At 45.2% G+C, this 18,020-nt stretch overlaps 1 long non-coding RNA gene across 2 annotated transcripts in view; it reads left to right on the forward strand.

The window, feature by feature from the left end:
* The window catches only part of LOC118160265, a 234,671-nt gene extending 227,733 nt beyond the window's left edge, over positions 1-6,938 (forward strand). For both annotated transcript variants that reach the window (XR_004747383.1, XR_004747384.1), the window contains 2 exons: positions 2,273-2,418; positions 3,457-6,938. This is a non-coding gene — a long non-coding RNA (uncharacterized LOC118160265). The remainder of the gene's footprint in view (positions 1-2,272; positions 2,419-3,456) is intronic.
* The last annotated feature ends 11,082 nt before the right edge of the window (positions 6,939-18,020 follow it).

Raw genomic sequence — 18,020 nt, forward strand, 5'->3', positions numbered from 1 at the left:
GTACTATTGATTTCATAAATGTTACATAAATCTGACTGCCATCACTGCTATTAAATTTCACTGGCAGGTTCACTGGTGGATCTTGAGATCTGTCTCTTCCCAGGTGCCAGTACAGGAATATATGGGACTTTGATGTAGTTTGATATGGCCAGCAGGTCATCTTTAGGCTCAGGTTAGAGTCTGCAAGACAATGAGGATGGGCAAGCATAGCTACTCTCAGCACACCCAGAAGAAGGGGAGCTAATCTCAGTCAAAACAAAGAGAAATTTTGTTGTCAGAAAGATGCCTGACAGACTGAAGAGGTGCCCTGAATTTCATCAGAAGACCCAGCTGAATATGTCTGGACAGCCAGCTGCCCCGTGCTTTGGGTGACAGCCTACTGCATTTCTGTAGAGTTATTGTGACTGTGGTATGGAATTGTTACACGTGTAGCTGACACGTGCAGATTAGTCTATGTATGTGCAGAAGGACCAGTGTGCAGTGGGTGGGACCTACTGCTTTTGAGTCTGACAGTATTTTCTCTCTTGGCAAACCTGGTCACTGGCTATGCTGATCAGTTAGGCAAGGCAGTTCTGCAAAGGGGATGAGAATGTCTAATAGTAATTGACTTATTTTGAGCTGGTTCATGAAGACTGATAAAAAGGAAAGTTGCCTGTCTTAGTATACTCTATGTTCCACCAGCAACCATGAGTTAGATGTAAGCCTGGGCTCCAGGGCCAACAGTAGTGCAGGACCTCCATCATCATCTGCTGATGTTTGCACTTGCACAATCAGTGGCCACGTATGGATTTATAACAAGAAAAGTACTGTGGGCTTTTTGAGCTCTGCTTCTGGTTTTAAGCATTTTTTTGATGATTCTAAAGCTTTTCCTCATAACCCTCTGAGCTAAGAAACCTTCAATTTTTTCATATGTGTCTGCTGTGGGCAAAACAGTCTCAGTTCAGGGAATTTCACTGAATTTGATTTATTTCCAATTAACATAAACCTTTATTTACTGATTTGTGTGTTGGAAAACAAAGAAGACTTAAATAATTAAACACTGAGGGAAGTCCCTTTCCTCCCTCTTCCCCAGACTCAGCTTCAGTCCAATACTTCTCTCCCACCAGCACTCCCCCACCCTGTTTTTACAGGAGGCTTGGTCAGTATGTGATGGTTTCTTGCTGCCGTTCCTGGTTTCTTGCTCTTTACTTCCCCTTCTTGTTCCTCCTCACTCGTTTCCTGCTCCAGCCTGGGTCCTCTATGTGCCGGGGTCCCTTGGGGTGTCCCTGCTCCAGTGTTGGTCCCCCACAGTCACAGTTCCCCCAGGGTACTCCCAGCACGGAGCACCTCCCTCCAGGACCTGTCCCCAGCCCTGTCTCCAACACTGTCCCCTTCCACATGCCCCTTCCTGTATCTGCTGCTCCCCTTTGTCTCCTTTTGTGCATCCTCATATCTCACACCGACTCATATCTCGTATCTCCTCGTAACCTCATATCTCACATCTCCTGTGTCTGTGCCACCCCACCTCCCAGATCCCTGCCAGAGATGCCCCAGCCAGTGCCCTTGTACAGGAACTGGAGAAGAGCCTCTTGCTCTCAGGTGATCCTTGTGGGCAGGACTTTGGGAGGAGAAGAAATCTCACTTTACATGGTGCGAGGCCTAGGGTAAATTCACATAGGCTAGAGCAAGGAGCGCCATTCCTGGTGAGCCAGAGGAGGGAATTTCCACCTTGTAAAATATCTCATCCATTTTCTTCCTAAAAAGAAGTCAAAGCTGCAAAGTTGCATTTTTTGTTGTTGTTGTTATTCTGGAGAAGTGTAATGGGAAGAGTGTTAAGCTAGAAGTCACAAGGAGCCCAGGTCTGCTCCTAGCTGTGCTGCTGGCTTGCTATATCCAGCACTTCCTACTTCAAAAATACGTATTTTTTTTCTCCTAGGCACACCAGGCCGTGCCTGTTGCAATGTGCTTGGTCTGGAAGCTGTGCAGAGCAGGGTCTGCCTCTCGCTGTGTGTGCAACACCCAGCACAACCGGGCCCTGGTCCCTGCCGAAGCCTTGAGGCACGACTGTAACACAAATAATAAATAGTAATAATGTTAGCGAGAGAGCATACATATTTATATGAAAATGTACTGATGCAAATCACCTTTGATTGACAGCTGTGCTCAGCATACACACGGTGATGGGATTACATTATATCTGGCCATAGCTTGATACTCACAAAGTGTGGCTCATAAATTAAACTGAGATGATCTCTGCCGAAGGCACCAGCATCCTTGCTCATTGCACTCACAGGGTGTCACAGCAATAGCTTCTTACTGACACATGGCCCCAGAGCCACCCGGACTACATGAAGAACATGTAGAAAGTGAGACGGGACAGGAGCTGTCCTCTCCTGCACATCTGCAAGGTCTGGGACTGCTCCTCCATGTGCTGCCTGGGTGTATAAGTGGGTATATAAACAGATGTTGCTCTCCCTTCCTCTCTTCTCTTCTCCTTGTCTCCCTGCTGTCCCAACTCTGTGCAGCTGGCCAGCCAGAGATGGCAATGCTGTGCTCCAGACTCAGGACAAACACAGCATGCTGTGCTTTTCTCAGGCACCCAGCCCTGCTGTGTTAAACCCTCTTGCTCTACCTGCAACTTGGTTCCCCCCGTCACTGGTGCAGAGGAAGCTCTGAAGAACACACCCCAGCACCCAACCATGCTCACAGGTCTTCCACACTGGCAGTAGCATCTCCCTTAGTCATCGGCATGGAGCGTGCTTCAAGCAGCTCCACATAAACACCGCCTTCAGATGGTGAAGGGAAATATTTTAACTCACCCACATCCCATAAATGCAACTACAGATCTCCTGATGGCAGCAACAGAGCTGTCATCACCCTCGATAAATAGACAGGGTGTCACCTTTTTTTTTTTCCATGATTTCTTCCCCACAGCTGTCTTTGGGCTTTGTTAGATAAATCGGTGCCTTTCCCCCCAACTCAGGAAGTGCGTGTACATGGTGGAGGAGGCAGTCCACCCATGCACAGACATCTCTGTGGCTCCTGCTGTCTAAGGGAGATTCACATAGGCAGCCAGAGGAGTGATCAAGTCCCAGATGCTCAAGCGAAAACAGCAGAGTAATTCCCCACTGCTGCTTGCGTGCGCTTCAAAAAGACATTAGAAAAGAGAGAAATGCATAACTGAAAGGTGCTGAATAATTTGGGAAAATGGGGTCACGCCCACCCACCCATTTGTAGAGCTTAGAGATCCATATAAAGATGCAAATGAATACATCTGTTGTGTCATTAAATGCAACTGCAGCAACCTAGATGAAAGGGAGAGAGTGAGGGAGTGAGGGAGAAGTGCTGACTGGTAATAGCGCCACAAAGTTTTCTTCTGAGATGAGGATCTGCCAAGTGCAAAGCCCTAGGCTAGTACTCCAGGTCTCGGTTGAGCACGCATTTATTCTCTCTCTCCTTCCCTGCTGTGTCTTGTAGGCCTAGCATGCAGCACTGTGTGGAAATCAGAAGCCCCTGTGCAGTTCCTAGGAAGTCTGTGGGAGCGGGTGGACATGGACCCAGTGGCTTAATCCTCTTCCTACCACTCTGTGGAGCTTGTTTTGCAGGGATGCAAGAGGATGAGAGGACAGAGGCATCTGAACCTCAGGTGGACAGCAGCACTCCACTGCCTGAAGCACCTCTGCCTCCGTGAAAGGAAGGGGAATGAGGTCGAGTGACAAAGCAAATGCACAGGCTGCCGTGAGTAATTGGATGTGGGAGGGATCCTGTCTGCCTGGGAGCAAGTCAGCTCTGACGTGAAGGCCTGAAAAGACACTTTGGAAATGTCAGGGCCACAAGAGCCTCTTAGTGTGGCACTTGGCAGCACCAGCTCAGCAAGTGGAGGGGGCATAAACTTCCCCCACTCCCTCAGCAAAGCAAAGAGGACATCCCAACCAACCCCTTCCCCTCCCCACCATCTCTACCACCCACCAGAGACAAGAGGTGGCCCAGGTTCCCTCTTTCCTGGCCATGGACCCACCACAGGGACAGGTCCTGGTCCTCTTATGACTGAGGCTGCTCTCTCTAGTGTCTATATGAAGTGGAGTAGATTGAACATGGAGTGATCTTTAGTTTCTCTCACTACTCAGTCCTATCGAGTTTTCCTCCACTGTCATCCTCTTACGTGACTGTCACGGTGGCCTCTGAGGCCTCTGATAAACTTTGCTGAAGGAACTCCCAATTCTCATTCATACATAAATGAGTATTTATACAAATACATATAGATATTGTACTCTCTCCCTTAATAAATTTTACTTTTGACATTTGAGAAGTTAGCCTTTGTAGAGGGCCAAGTATATATATATATATTATTGCTTGGCACCATCCTCCTGCACTCATACTGAGAGTAATCAAATCATGATCACTGGTCCCTGTAGCTGCTCCCAAGGGCTTCCAGCTTCTCCTGCAACAGGTTTGAATGAGCATCCAGTGAGTATCACCTTTTATTAACTCTATCAGCCCTGTGATCGTTTGGACAGGCACATGCAATTGCTTTTGTGTGTGCATGTGCAGGTGCAGGGACACTTGCAAATGCAAAATCAATCCTTTTTGTAGCACCTATTTTTACTGTTAATGTTGTCCAAAAGCTTATGCAGGTGCACACCTCTACTTTTCCCAGTGACGTTTCCATGCACTGTTATTAACCAGTCATACACTAATCATCCTGTTAAGCATGGATCATTGAATAGTTCCTCGTGCCAATTTGCAGTCCAGGAGCTTATCATTCTTTTAAGGTATTTGTAATTGTCCTAAATGTTTCCCTCTCTTTATTTATGGTTCCTAGGCTCTTTCCTATCAAGCCTGTGGGTATCAGTGTAATGAGTTCTTAAATATGTTTGGTAAGTCTGTAGTTTTTGTCACTTTACACTGATTTCCACATCTGTCCTTCTCAGCCTGAGTCTCTCATTGACTTGAAACCCACCCTTCAGAGGCAACCAGCAGCTTCCAGACCAGCCTTTCATCATTCGTTGTCCTTCCTAATGAGAACGACATTAGACTTTTACCTCAACCCGACTGCAATGATTTCACAGTAGAAAACGATCATCTCCACACATCAGAAGCACTGATGATGTTTGCTATTAGCTGCATAAAACCCCTAAAATGCTTTCAAATTAAAATCCTTCCGTAATAACTGGTTTTTTGTATTTCCATATGCTACAGAGAGGAGCAGAATCATTATTTTCCATCGGTTAATTTAGAACTGGATGAAAGACCCCAACAGTAACCCTCTGAAAGTTTCTGCAAGTAAACATGAGAACTGGTCTCTGCTCTGAAGAGTCAAGGAACTAAAAAACCACAGTGGCATCTTTTATGCTGAGCATCACCCCTGTGCTTTTACTCTATTTTTCCTTAAGCGTCTGTAACTAGACTGTTAAGCATTTCAGCCATGTGACTAATCCCTGCAGGCTTCGCCAATGGCAATAATATCAAATTTCTTCTCATCAATGGGAATTTCCATTTCCAGCTTGCTTGTTACCCCCATGTCTAGGACTGCTGTATAAGTAATAGGAAAACCTCTTTTTCTTCACAACTTTATCACAGCAGCTCAATTTGTTTGCAACATGCTGAGCTGGAGTTCGGATTGCATTTGCCTTCTTAGCACCTTCCCTTTGTGTCATTAGTCAAGCGACCGCCTGGCTGCTCCAGCTTGTTTCTGACAGAACAGAGTAGCTTTGAGATGGAGGCCATTTTGCTCATCTGTGATTGCATATATATATAAAAGACTGAAAACGGCATTACAAAACCTCCAGCAACTCTTCTACACGCTGCAGCCACTTATTTTCCATTGACACCAGAACACTTTTTCCTACTCACCAGCTGGTGAGAAGTGTCAAGCGACAATGCCAGCAGCTCGCACGAAGAATTGCTGCCTTCAAACACCAAACTTCATTGCTGCGCGTACAACCACGTCATCCCTGCTGCTGCTGGTCCTTGAATACACTCATGCCTGGAGTGCCCCTTTGCCTCACTTCATTCCTTGGTAGCTGCTGGTAGGTGGGAGAAGGGGTGAGCATCACCCTCCAAGTCGTCAGCGTCACAACAGAGGAACTGCCAAATCAGATGTCATCTGGGAAATTCTTCCTCAGCAGTAACACCTTTCGTGCCAAGGAATCATACAGACCGACTAGCACTCCTCCTCCGTGTTCACAGCCACTGTACCAATCGAGCTGTTTGTCATCTGTCATGCTAACACAAAGCTGGGACCAGCGGCACAGGAGCTCTGTCTCCTGAGCTGGTCAGAAAGTTATCCACGTCCCCTTTTCCTTTGGGGGAGACTGACATAAAATGAAATTTGATGACCACTGGTGGGAAGGAGAAAGAGGCTTCTGGTGGTAGCCCTGGGCTACAAATGGGTGATTATCAGAGACCAATTAATTAAAAAAAGCTCCAATATAAGAAATCACTTGAACATGTGGTTTTCTCTAATAATGTCCCTAAGATGTTTCTTGTCTGGCCGAGGATGTAAATACAGGCAGCCTTAAGCATGTGCTGAGGAACTCTGTGGCAGAGACCTCAACTGTGTAAAAAATGGTCACCGTACTGTAGGGGAAAATGACGATATAAAGCATTTCTCCAGGGCTGCCTGGCGCTAATGACTTTAATACAGCGAGTTGAACAAACTTATGTGGCAGCAGTGACTGTGAAGGAGGACTTTTAACTTGCCTACAATAACTACCTTGCAAGGAGCTGAGTGCTTCAGTCAGCTTGATGAATAGTGACTAGGAGCCCGTGGAAGGCCAGCGGGAGGAGGCGGTGTGGAAGGTGGAGCTGGATGGGGCACGGTGCAGGGCACGGCTGTAGGTGCTTAATTCCTGAAGTCTGCAGCAAAAAGCTTGGCTGCACGGTGAAGGATCTGCCAAACTGGGACTTAGAAATGCAGAAGTGATACAGATAAAGTGTGTGTATGAGTGCACGCTTCCTAGAAAATGCACGAGCTTGGGGAGGAGGCTGGCAAAGGACCATGACCTCAGATGAATCCATAGCAGATCCAAGCCATACAGGAAGGTAGAAAAGAAATAGTATGAATAGAATGTGTGAGTCTGCTAACACTGCTTACACCATGGCTGTTCCTGTGCATCAGCAGGCAGTGACAGAAGACACAGGCAGAGTTACAGGAACCAGAACCTTACAGAGCTGAGGGAGGGGCCAGCGCTGAATGCTGAAGCTTGCTTGCTCTCTGTCTCTGCATCCATCCCCAGCCTGATGTTCCAAAGCCTGTAGGTCTCCTCCTGCAATCAGTCTCGGTAGTGTTCACCAGACTGAGCTATGCTTCCAATTATATTTATAGGCCTATTAGTAAAACTTGTGATCTATTCATAGACAAGCCATGAACACAAGAAGAGAGTCAAACACAGTCAATAAATTGCCTGCAAGAAGTAAACTGTGCCATCAGCAAAATTTTGTATCTGTGTTGTTCTCCTCTTTCTCTTAGATCGTTAATAAACATATTGAACACCCCTGGTCCTGATGCTGATCCCTGGAGCATCTTGCTATTAACCTCCTTTCATGCAGAGAATTGGATGCTTATTCCTTTCCTTTGTCTCTTACCTCTTATCTAGGTTTTAATCCATGTCAGGACTTTGCCTACCACCCTACGGGTAACAAATTTCTTTAATAGCTGCTTGTGAAAGACTGTATCAGAAGCCTTTTGAAAAGTTTAAATAAATTATATCCCCCCCACCCCTTCTCCTCAGCCCAGTATTTCATTAACTCTTCCCCAGAATCCTAATAGGCTAGAGGAGCACAAGTCACACTTACAGAAACAGGCAGACAGGTTTATCTCTATCGTGTTAGACTCGTCTAGAAGCTTTCTAACTCTATCTTTAATGATTTTTTTTCATTGTTTTTCTCCTTGTTTAGAGGTAAGGCTCTCTATTTTATAATTGGATCATCTTCAGCTTCTTTGTTAAACATGGTTACAATAATCGCTCCCCTCCTGGCCCCTCAGTCCCACAGGCATTTGTACAAAAAGTTGTCTGAATGAGCACTGCCTGCTCATTCAAATAGCTCATAGCTCAACTGCTCTGAACTCTGTTTCTCAGGCATTTGCAGATGTTTATCATCCACTTTGAAGTTCACATCTTGATTTGCTGTCATCTTCTCATGCCTCTGACCCTTCTCAGTCTGGAAATTTTGCACACATCCAAGAGTTACTCTCTCCTCCCACTCTTGTCCTCATCTCCTCGACTGAAAACAAACAAACAAACAAACAAAACAAAACAAAAACAAAAACAAAACAAAACAAAACACTGACTGCTTTTCATGAGCCAGATCCTACTCTATTGAGTATTTGGCCAAGAAATTGAGGCAGCAGGTGGCTGGGTTTGGTGAACCAGCGGTGCCTCTTTTATCTTTCCAGTTACCAAAACACTTTATGCTATTGACACTTCAGCCCTCTTGCCTCAACCTTCTGGATTAGTCAAGCAGTCTTAAAATCAGTACTGATGGCCACTGCCTGCTTGCCTGCCCTTGCCAGGCAGTGACTTTCAACCACCTCGTTTGAAATAATTGATGGCAAAGCTATACTACACAAAAATTACACAAAATGACAGACACACAGCTCAGAAATGATCTCAGAAGAGCTGGTCTCCATCAGTGCAGGAGAAGAGGTCCCCAAAGCACCTTTCTGCACTCCAGGGGCAGATGGTTTGCTTCTCCCCACATGTAGGCATGGCATCTCCTGCTGCAATGAAGTGCTTTCAGTTCCAAAGTACAAGAGACACATCCAGCCCCAAGGCAGAAGAACATGTGGTCAAGCCGTGGCTATCACAAGAGAGGAAAATCAGGCCTGCAAAATGTCCATTTGGTGTTACAGACAGAAAGGTCTCTTTGCTGACCTTCACAGCTGCTGCACACATGTCCAGCAGCAGCTTAACATACTGCTCTGCAGTGTTGGGCCCAAAGGTTGGTTTATGCACTGAGTGCACTGAGAGCACAGCTCTCCATTATGTGCAGGGACTGAGTTCAAGCCTGGAAGACACTAAGTTACAGCAGGCCCAGGAAGGATGGGGGTTTGTTAGTATAGCTGGGTATCCTGAGCCTGCATCTCACTGAACCAGGACCTTTCTGTCCTTCTCATTCACCTGGCATCTCCCAAACACCTACCTCAGATAGCTACCCTACTAGTTACCCCACTGCAAATGGACGAGTTGCTGTGCATCTGCTGGAGCAAGGCAATGCACACTCATGGGAAGCAGTGGCTCCTGGCTTCTTATTGTCATGCTTTTTGTTTCCTCTAACAAGCTTCTTTCACAACACAATAGGTAGAAACCACCACCCTAAGCAGGGGCTGGAGTCACAGAGCCTGAAGAGCTCTGGGAGAGGAATCTCTTCACATCCCCACACTTATGGAGCTGTAGCGCTATCAGTCTGAGGAGGCTGCTTTTCTTGAATGGCTGAGGAAAATTTATATATACCCTGAGTGCCTCCCTGGGATGAGCCAGATGATGGCTCACCATGCTTACGTCCTGTGCATTGTTAGGAAGGCTGCCTCTGCGTGATGGCTCCTGTGTTGTGGGAGGGATGGCTCCCTACCCTGAGCTCCCCTTTGTAACCAGCTCCCATCTTCTTATTCAGCAGAACTGCACCAATTTTCTCCCAGGGGGAAGTCAGGTGCCCACAGAGTCTGGGCACGGATTTGCCACGGTATGATTTGTTCAGCAAAGCTCCTTATACCCTCCTTAATCTCCATTTTATATCTCCCCTGCTGCACTTTACAATCTCTTATATTCCTATAATTTGGGCTGGATTTCCATATTTTAGAAAATGCCTCGCTAAATGACTGTATCTTTCCCTTTATCCACAGAGTTACTCCTCAGCATTACTCCCCACCTGTGGGGAGAATACATATGCATCATGTGGAAGCATGCTATGGCTGTAGTAAATGACCTCACATCATCTGTCTGTTCCCTGCTCTCCTATGCACGTTGAGTGATATAACTGCGGTGTTTCTTCCTGCAGGCCCTGAGGCCACTCTCAAACCAGGCTACATCCTCGTAGCTACAGAGATCTCTTGCACATCTGCTAATGAGGCCTGGGCATGGCCTCACATCCAGCATGTGAGCACACAGCCAGGCTTTCTCGCACAGGTTGTCCTGTAGGCTCCATGTGAAGCAGCCAGCAGGGGCAAACACAAGATGCAATGCTCAAAAAATCTCCAGAGGCTGCTGCTCTTGCATTAGGCCAGAGGCTTAACTCAGGAATCTGCATATGAATCTCTGGGATCCTGCATTCAGAACCTGTGCTGCTAGTGAGATTTGTGTGCCTTGAAGTTTCACATATTTCCTGTTCCACATGAGTCATTAGGAAGAGTTATTGACAAAAAGGAGCTGTTCAAAGGAGAGCAACCAAAATGATCAAGAGAGTGGAGGAATTGGTTCAGAAAGAAAGATTAAAAGGATAAAGTCTGGAGAGATTGGTTAAACAGCAACTACTGTGAGCATGATAACCTACACATACATACAAAGTATCTCAGAAACAGGGAAATGCTAGCAGCATGATACATGGGGAGACAAGTGGAAACAGGCAGAAATTGAGAGTAACTTGAATTCTCCCTTTGAGATTAGCTTTCAGACAATAGGAAATGAGATGTTCACTGTCACCACTCTAGCCTGATGCAGCGCTTAAGAAATCCAGTTGGACTTAATTTTATACCATCTAGGCCAAAAAAAAACTCATAAATACATCATAAGAAAAGATGTCCAGAGCTGGTTTTGGGACAGACAGAGAATGGTGCATGCATCCTGGTGGGCATCTTCCAGCAGAACTGTGGGTGAAGCAGCACTCTTTCTAGAGCCCCACATAACCCAGAGGAGTCCTCCTTAGACAACAAAGCTTGCAAATTACCTATCTGGGGGTCTGCTGTCCTCAGTTTGAATGAGGAACAGTTTGTGGACAAGAGCAAGACTGCTCTGACTAGTGCCATGTGCATGGGTAAGGTTCCCGCAATCCCCACTCACCATCTGGCCCGTGGGCTCTGGTATGCTACAGTCATTTGTTAGTTTTAAACTTGATTACACAGCATGCCAGAATGTGCAGCTGAGCAAGTCTGGCCAGATGCTTATCAAGTGCAAATCGGTGCAAATGTGTATTTATATCAGCTGAGGCTGTGCACCACTCTTCATGATGACCCATGTGTCCATCGTACGCTCACAGACTCAGAAGACTCACAGAGCTGAAGGCTAAAATGACTATTTGACTATTAGATCAGCTGTTTTGACCTTCCCAGTATCACTGGCCATTAGTTTTCACCCAGTTACTCCTGGATGGAGCCCAGGAATTTGCCTTTGACTAACACATAATTTGCGTTTATCTAAAAAGGACTTTTGAATGAGATCTGTTGTTGATTTCAAGATGTCCAAACACAGCCAATCCTCTCCTTCAGGTGAGAGTTTCTTGCTGTGGCTTTTGCTTTTTCATAGAAAGCATGCAGTTTCTATTTAAACCTGACCTGCTCTATCAGGCATTATCTTCTTTTGAAATCATGAACAATTTGTTCATGTTCAAGCCACAGTGTCCAGTAATTTGTAATCATTTTTATGTTCACTCGGTGTTTTCAGGCAAAAATATATTCTTCTGTGGGTTGAAAATTGTTTATAGCAAAAATTATGCAAAGTATTTGACATTCTCCATGAAAATAATTGTACGTTAAAAGCACGTGTACATTCCTTGACATTGATGACACTGGCTCATCAACCCACCTATTTGTCTGATCAGTCACATTACCCCACCTGCCTTAATCCTTGAATTCTTCCCTGTGATATCAGTAGCAACAGCAAAGTCTCTAATGGGCTTATACTGTGACATGCTTGTCTCTTGTAAAGTAATTGATCTGTTCACACCTTTCTTCAAATTTCTTCTTACAGTTGTTGCAAGCAACTGTACAGAAGGGCCTGTGGTCTGATCCAGCACAGGGGCTCTTGTAAGCAAAACTATGCATATGGAAGGGTTTTCTTGCTATCACTTTCCTCTCTTCAGCTACTAGAGGGTTGGGGTACAGACATGAGCCTTATTTTTAGGTGTCATTATACCAGTAGGATTGTGTTTTAATGGAGACAGTGGAAAGACCTGTAATAACACATTCAAAATGCACTTTCTGCAAATAACATGCAACAGTGACTTAAAATTTGCCTTGTCTACAAACATCTCTGCCAGTAAACTGATTTGTGAGATTGCTCATGGAAACACAGCAGAAAAGGGGAGTGAACTCAGCAGAAAGGAATTAATTAAAAATTTGAAAGAAGATTTGTGGGTCATTCCTCAGGACCCGTTAACAGATTTAAAGGCAGCTTAGCAGCGAGCTGAGCTGGGGGTTTGGTTTCACAACCCCAAGCAGTGTTGTGCAAAGGTGTCTGTGCTTGCATGGCTCGAGGTGGCATGGGAGTTTCTGCTGGTGCACATAGATATCCAGCCCCTGGGTACTTATGGACAGAGACCATATCATGTTTCTGACCACAGCAGCTTTCTTGGTCATTTAGGCACTGCCAGAGGTACTGATTCAAGTCTTGGAAAACAGAAACAAGAATAACAAGCTCTCTGCCTTTTTTCCCTCCTGTGTAGGCCCTGTAGAGGAAAGAGCCTGATTAATTTATAGGGTGAATTGTTTGTTTAGATTTGCAAGTGTGCTAATGAGTGGGCTTGTGGGTGTGTTGTGTTTTGCACCCACGTGGGTGGGTGCAGAAAGCTCGTTGATGGAGGGCTGCGCTGGGGATCTGAGTTCTCCAGGGAGTGTGCAGGAGCCGATGCGGTTGTTCTCACTGCTCTGGGAGTAACACAATGCATCTGAGGCCCAGAGAAACCCGGTTTCCAGCATACACAGAACCCCATCCTCCAAGTCAACTGCCTGCTTGCTCCTGCACAGCTTCTGCGGGGTTATGCAGAAAGGCACATTTCCTCAGCAGCTCAAACAAAACCCATGGCAGGTGCCGAGTATTGGGGCAGAGACCTTGAAGGTGACTCTGTCTTCACTGGTGGCCAATACAAACGAGGGAGCAGCAGGGTGATGTTCTCACAGTAATCTGTGTTGCCAGGGAGACCAGAGACTGTGTTTTGTCAACTGGAGCTTTTCCAGGATGCCTGGCTTCTTCACTAGATATTAGCTGCAATAATCAGTCACGAATGCCTGGATCACTGTGCTGAGACCTGTGTCTGATAGGATAGGACACCATCTTCTGGCAGGATGCAACTGGAGGTGGGAGTGTTTTAGTAATGTGGTTATCTGGGAGTTACATAGCAGCAAGGCATCCACGGGGACTTCAAAGCTACAGGCAGACTTAGCAGTCTGGGGCTGATGTCCTTAGTGGCAGGTGGTGCTATGGAAATGCATAAGTGCTTTGAAGTATTTCCTTTCTTTTTGTAAGCATCAATTTGTTTGCCACTTTCCTGCTTTCTCCTGGCTGCCACAGCTCTCCATTCCTAGGTTCCTTTAATGGAGGCACACAGTGTGTAGCACCTCGTAACAAATTATACCATTCCCTGCCTATGGAGGCATCACCCCAGAAGAGCTGCTCCTGCTCCTGCAATGCAGCTCCAAACTGGTCTGAAGCCTGTTTATGTTACTTAACTGATCAGACATCTCTTCTTCCCATGGATTAAAAACAACAACAACAACAACAAAAAACATTGCACTTCGATTTATTTAAAAAAAAAAAAAAAAAAAAAAAAAAAAAGGATTTTTCCCAACTAGCATTTGTCTCCCAAACAGCTAACAGGAGATCTGAAACACATAAACAACAAAAACAGAATTCAGATAAAAAGCATAGATCTAAGGCTGCAAGGGAAGATTAATAAAATTCAGCTAAACAAAAATAATCATGTAAAAATATCTTTCCAGAATGATATGGCTCTCTAAACAAAGCTTCCAAACCCATCAGTCACTAAAAGCGTAGGAAATTCAAAGCGAGTGTGAAGATATGAGAAGCTCTAATAGAAGTAAATACAGAATTGCACGGTGAAGCAACCCTAAGTTTGACTCCAGCAATGATTTGAGAAAAATCAGACACTCTGAGACTAACCTTGTCCATCCATTACCCACAGTGTCATCAGATCAATGGCCACAAAACTAGAATGCTTTATTCTCCCTCGCTCTGAGGTTGTGCTGACTCTGGCCCTTCTTTACAGCCATGCACACTCTACAGAAAAACACATATTTCACAAATTCCTCACCAGACAAATAGCCCATTGAAACCATCACTCTTCACTTGTCATTCTGATTCTATTTACCCCAATTAAAAAAAAAAAAAAAAAAAAAAAAAAAAAGGACTGCAAAACAACTGCAAAACACAGGACCCGTGAAAATGAATCTCGTAGAAGGAGAGCCTGACTCCTTGGGGAGTGCTGGGCAGAGCAGTTCTCACTGCCTGGCACTTCCACGATGCAAGGAGCTTCACGCCAGCAGAGATACCCACTCAGGTCTCCCAGAGTGGGGGAAGAGGGTTGTCTGGTCCTACTTCAGCTCCTAACAGCTCCCCCATAGCTGAACTGGTGCAGTCCTTCTGCCTCCATGCCCGCATTGCAATGTGCTCTGCAGTGGAGCACAATTTTGCCATTTTGCAGTTGGAAAGGATCTTTAAAGAGGGCACAGGTACTACTTTGGAGCTTCTCTCTGTTACCAGATAGCTATAAAGAAATTTTTGAGTATGTGGCTACCAGGACCATTTTTAGTGCCCTGGAATACCTACAGATGTTCTCTTTTATTTTCAGGCACTGCAACAGAGGGGAACAGCATAGTGAATGGCCAGGAGCTGGGAATATGGGCTTTGGGACACCCAGAGGATGCCCTGGCACTGGAGGGATCTGGTGGCTCTTTCCAGACAGCTGTATCATGGTGTTGCATCTAATAGAGGCCTCCCTGCTACACATCAGGCAAGCTCTGCAGGTGTCAGTGAGCAGCTCGAAACAGAGAACCAAGTCCAACGTTGGACTTGACACCTAACTCTATGGCTGGATCCAAAAGACATGAAGCATTACTTCAAGGAGACCTTAAGTGAAACAGAGCTGAATTATCTATTGGTTTAAACAAGCCTCAGCCAAAAGAAAGCTGCAACATCTGCAGGCACAAAAGCACTAGACTAGACTTTGCTGTGAACAACATTTCAAACAACAACAAAAAAATGCTGTTCTAGTATCACTGTTTTTCTGACTGGGTCTGATGATAGCACTGGTTGTTTTCTTCACAGGGAGAGCCATCAAAAAATAGTCATCTTTTCCCTCCTCCCTGTTGAATGGCTCTATAACCTTGGTGTGAATTTATAGTCTGTCATTGCCTTTTGAGATGCCATATGTGCAAAAGAATGAGAGGGAAGGAGACACTTTGTTTCTGAAAATGATGCCATGCTTTGCACTATTACAGCATTGTGGACAATGTATGTTATTTAAGCAGCCAGAAGAGGTCTTGGGTGAAAAAAGACCCCATGGCAAGCACAAATGTCTCTGTTCTTGGGGGCAAAGAAAAAAAAGAAACATAGCACAAAACCCCCTGCTACTTAATGTAATTTAATGTAATTTAATTCATTCCAAGAGGGAGAAAGTTCTGAATTGTTTTTAATTATTTCCCACAGATAAATCTTTTCTGACAGGAAAGATTCATCAGTACCCAGTGAAGGGCAACTCTTTCTGAGGGTAGGAATTCACTGAAAGCTTTTCAGCTTGAGGGTGACTTTCTAGCCAGCAGATTTATGAAGAAACTCCGATCACACCTGAATTTTTGAGTCCCTTAACCTTGCTTGACCCTACTGATTTGGTGTCACCTTGTGGATTTTGCTAGTCCTATCTTCTCCTGCTTGGAAAACAAATGCCAAAACAAACTGCAAATACCTCTGCCTCTGCTTTTGCTATTCCTCTGGCTATTAACTATTATTATTATTGTTATTACTAGAATTAAAATAGAAGCCCCTGGACTAGAACTCTACTGAACAAACACAAAAGAAAAACACAAGTTTCTTGACCTGTAAGGTTTAAGATTTATTTGCTGGCATCACTGGGACAAATGACCCATGGCAAAATGGCTTAGCCTTCACAGCCACTGGAGCTGGATTGCACCTCTGAGATCCACTACCCTGTGCTTGCAAATTACATTGCCATGAGGCAGTGCCCAGCGGTGTGTGCTTGGGTGTGCATGTGCTAATGATGTACCTCCTACCCCTTCCCAACCTTTTCAAGTAGAGGCAGTGGCATTGGCAGCACAGACTGAAGGTTATGTGTCAGGGTATGTGTAGGTGCCAGAAAAGATCTTCGGCCATTCACCAAATTCAATTATCTGGTATGTCTTATTAGGAGAAGGGCCTTGTGGAGACACCTGGAAAGTCATATTTGGTTTGTTCTGATATGTTGAACACTGCTGGTCCTAGCAGTCAGCCAGCTTTTTTAACCAGACACAGGTCCTGAACCACAGGATACACACAATGCTTGCCATGCTCCTTGATGCAGGAGCTCTGAACTGCCCCAAAGCTGCATTCATATGTTCAAGGGACTCATGGCCAAGACACAGATTCCTGCTGAGGAATAGGGCAGATGAGCTCTGACTATGATGAAGCTGTCCATTCTGGAGTAACTTGTCTATACAGCCCTCTTACATCAATAGTGCTTGTGGTACAGCATACATGTACATGGTTAGGTGATCAAATGCACAGTGTAGAGTGTAGAGGTTGCTTCTGGTGCCCAGGTCTGGAATTATGGATAGGTCATGTTTCCTGTAGTTACACTGTCAGGTACCTCCAGACAGAGAACACAGATACATGAAATATTTCACCTTGGTATTAAAATTAGAGCTTTAACAGTTTAAATACAGCTTCAAAATAACTAGTTTTTGAAGAATCTGAATGTTGATAGAAACGGTCAAGTTACTATGACTTCTTTTTAGGGTCTTGGCAAGCAAGCATGGGTCAGTTATGACCTTACTATTATCACTATTAATCATAGTATTATTTACTATAATACAATAATTGTAGTTTTTTTATTTAAAAAAATATTTTTTATTTATCTATTTTTTGCTTTTTGTAATTTTCCCACAAAAGAGATGCAAGTCCTGCGAAGAGATTCTAACCTGCCTGTTCATGGCTTGCTTTTAGATACTTTTCACAGAGCCTTACAAATAGTGCTTGGACTACATACTGAAAGACGCTGGGATAAAAACCAAGAGAACTCCAGAAAGAGTCACCCTTGCCCAGGTGTAAATATGAATATCTTTAGGTTTCATATTGTGCTCTGCACAGTGGGAAGCTAGTCTCAGTCTAGGGCTTTGACGTGTTATTACAAAGACAGTAATGCATAAACAAGTGAGAATAAAACACAAATAAAAAGAAGCAGACACACGTGAACAGGGGGAGCACAAAGTAACAGCAAGGCGGTTAATTAATGAAAAGCTCAAAGAGCAGGCAGTTCATCCCCTCTTCCAGACTATTAGAAAATGATATCATTTGTGTCAGATGATGTCTTTCGGGTGCTTTTCTGTGAGGTCATCCTCCCTCCACGCTGGCAATTGACCGGTGACTTGTATTTAAATATGCAGAATCCACAGAGCGAGGCACAAGAACTCCTTTTAACTTGTTACATGTCTGAATCAATCCATCTGGCTAAATAATAAATTAACATAGCCAAGCCCGAACCAAGGAGAGCCGAGAAGGGGTCACTGCCTGCATGAGCTGGGTTTGCAGCCTCGGCTACTGGCTAGGCCGTGCCCCCGTTGTTTATAGGATTACAAAGCAGTAATTGCTCAGCTGGGGTGCTCAGGGCTGAGCCTGTGATTCCTCCCCAGGTAGGAGCAGATAAGCCTTTGTGGTAGCTTTTCGCGCATCTTTAAGGAAGCAAAGTGCCTCGTTAATTGTAGGTGTGGCAGGGCTTCTCCCCGCTGGGCTCGAAGCAGCAGGAGGCCTTTCAGCCTTGGGGACAGGTGCTGAGGCTCATCTCCATCAGGTGCCCTGTCTGCAGGGCGGGGGCAAGGCAATCTAGCAGCCCTGAGGGCTACAAAAAGTCTGGCAGGAGGCGTTGCTTGGGTTTGGAGGGTC

This window comes from Oxyura jamaicensis, chromosome 1 (genome assembly GCF_011077185.1).
Source record: "Oxyura jamaicensis isolate SHBP4307 breed ruddy duck chromosome 1, BPBGC_Ojam_1.0, whole genome shotgun sequence".
NCBI lineage: Eukaryota > Metazoa > Chordata > Aves > Anseriformes > Anatidae > Oxyura > Oxyura jamaicensis.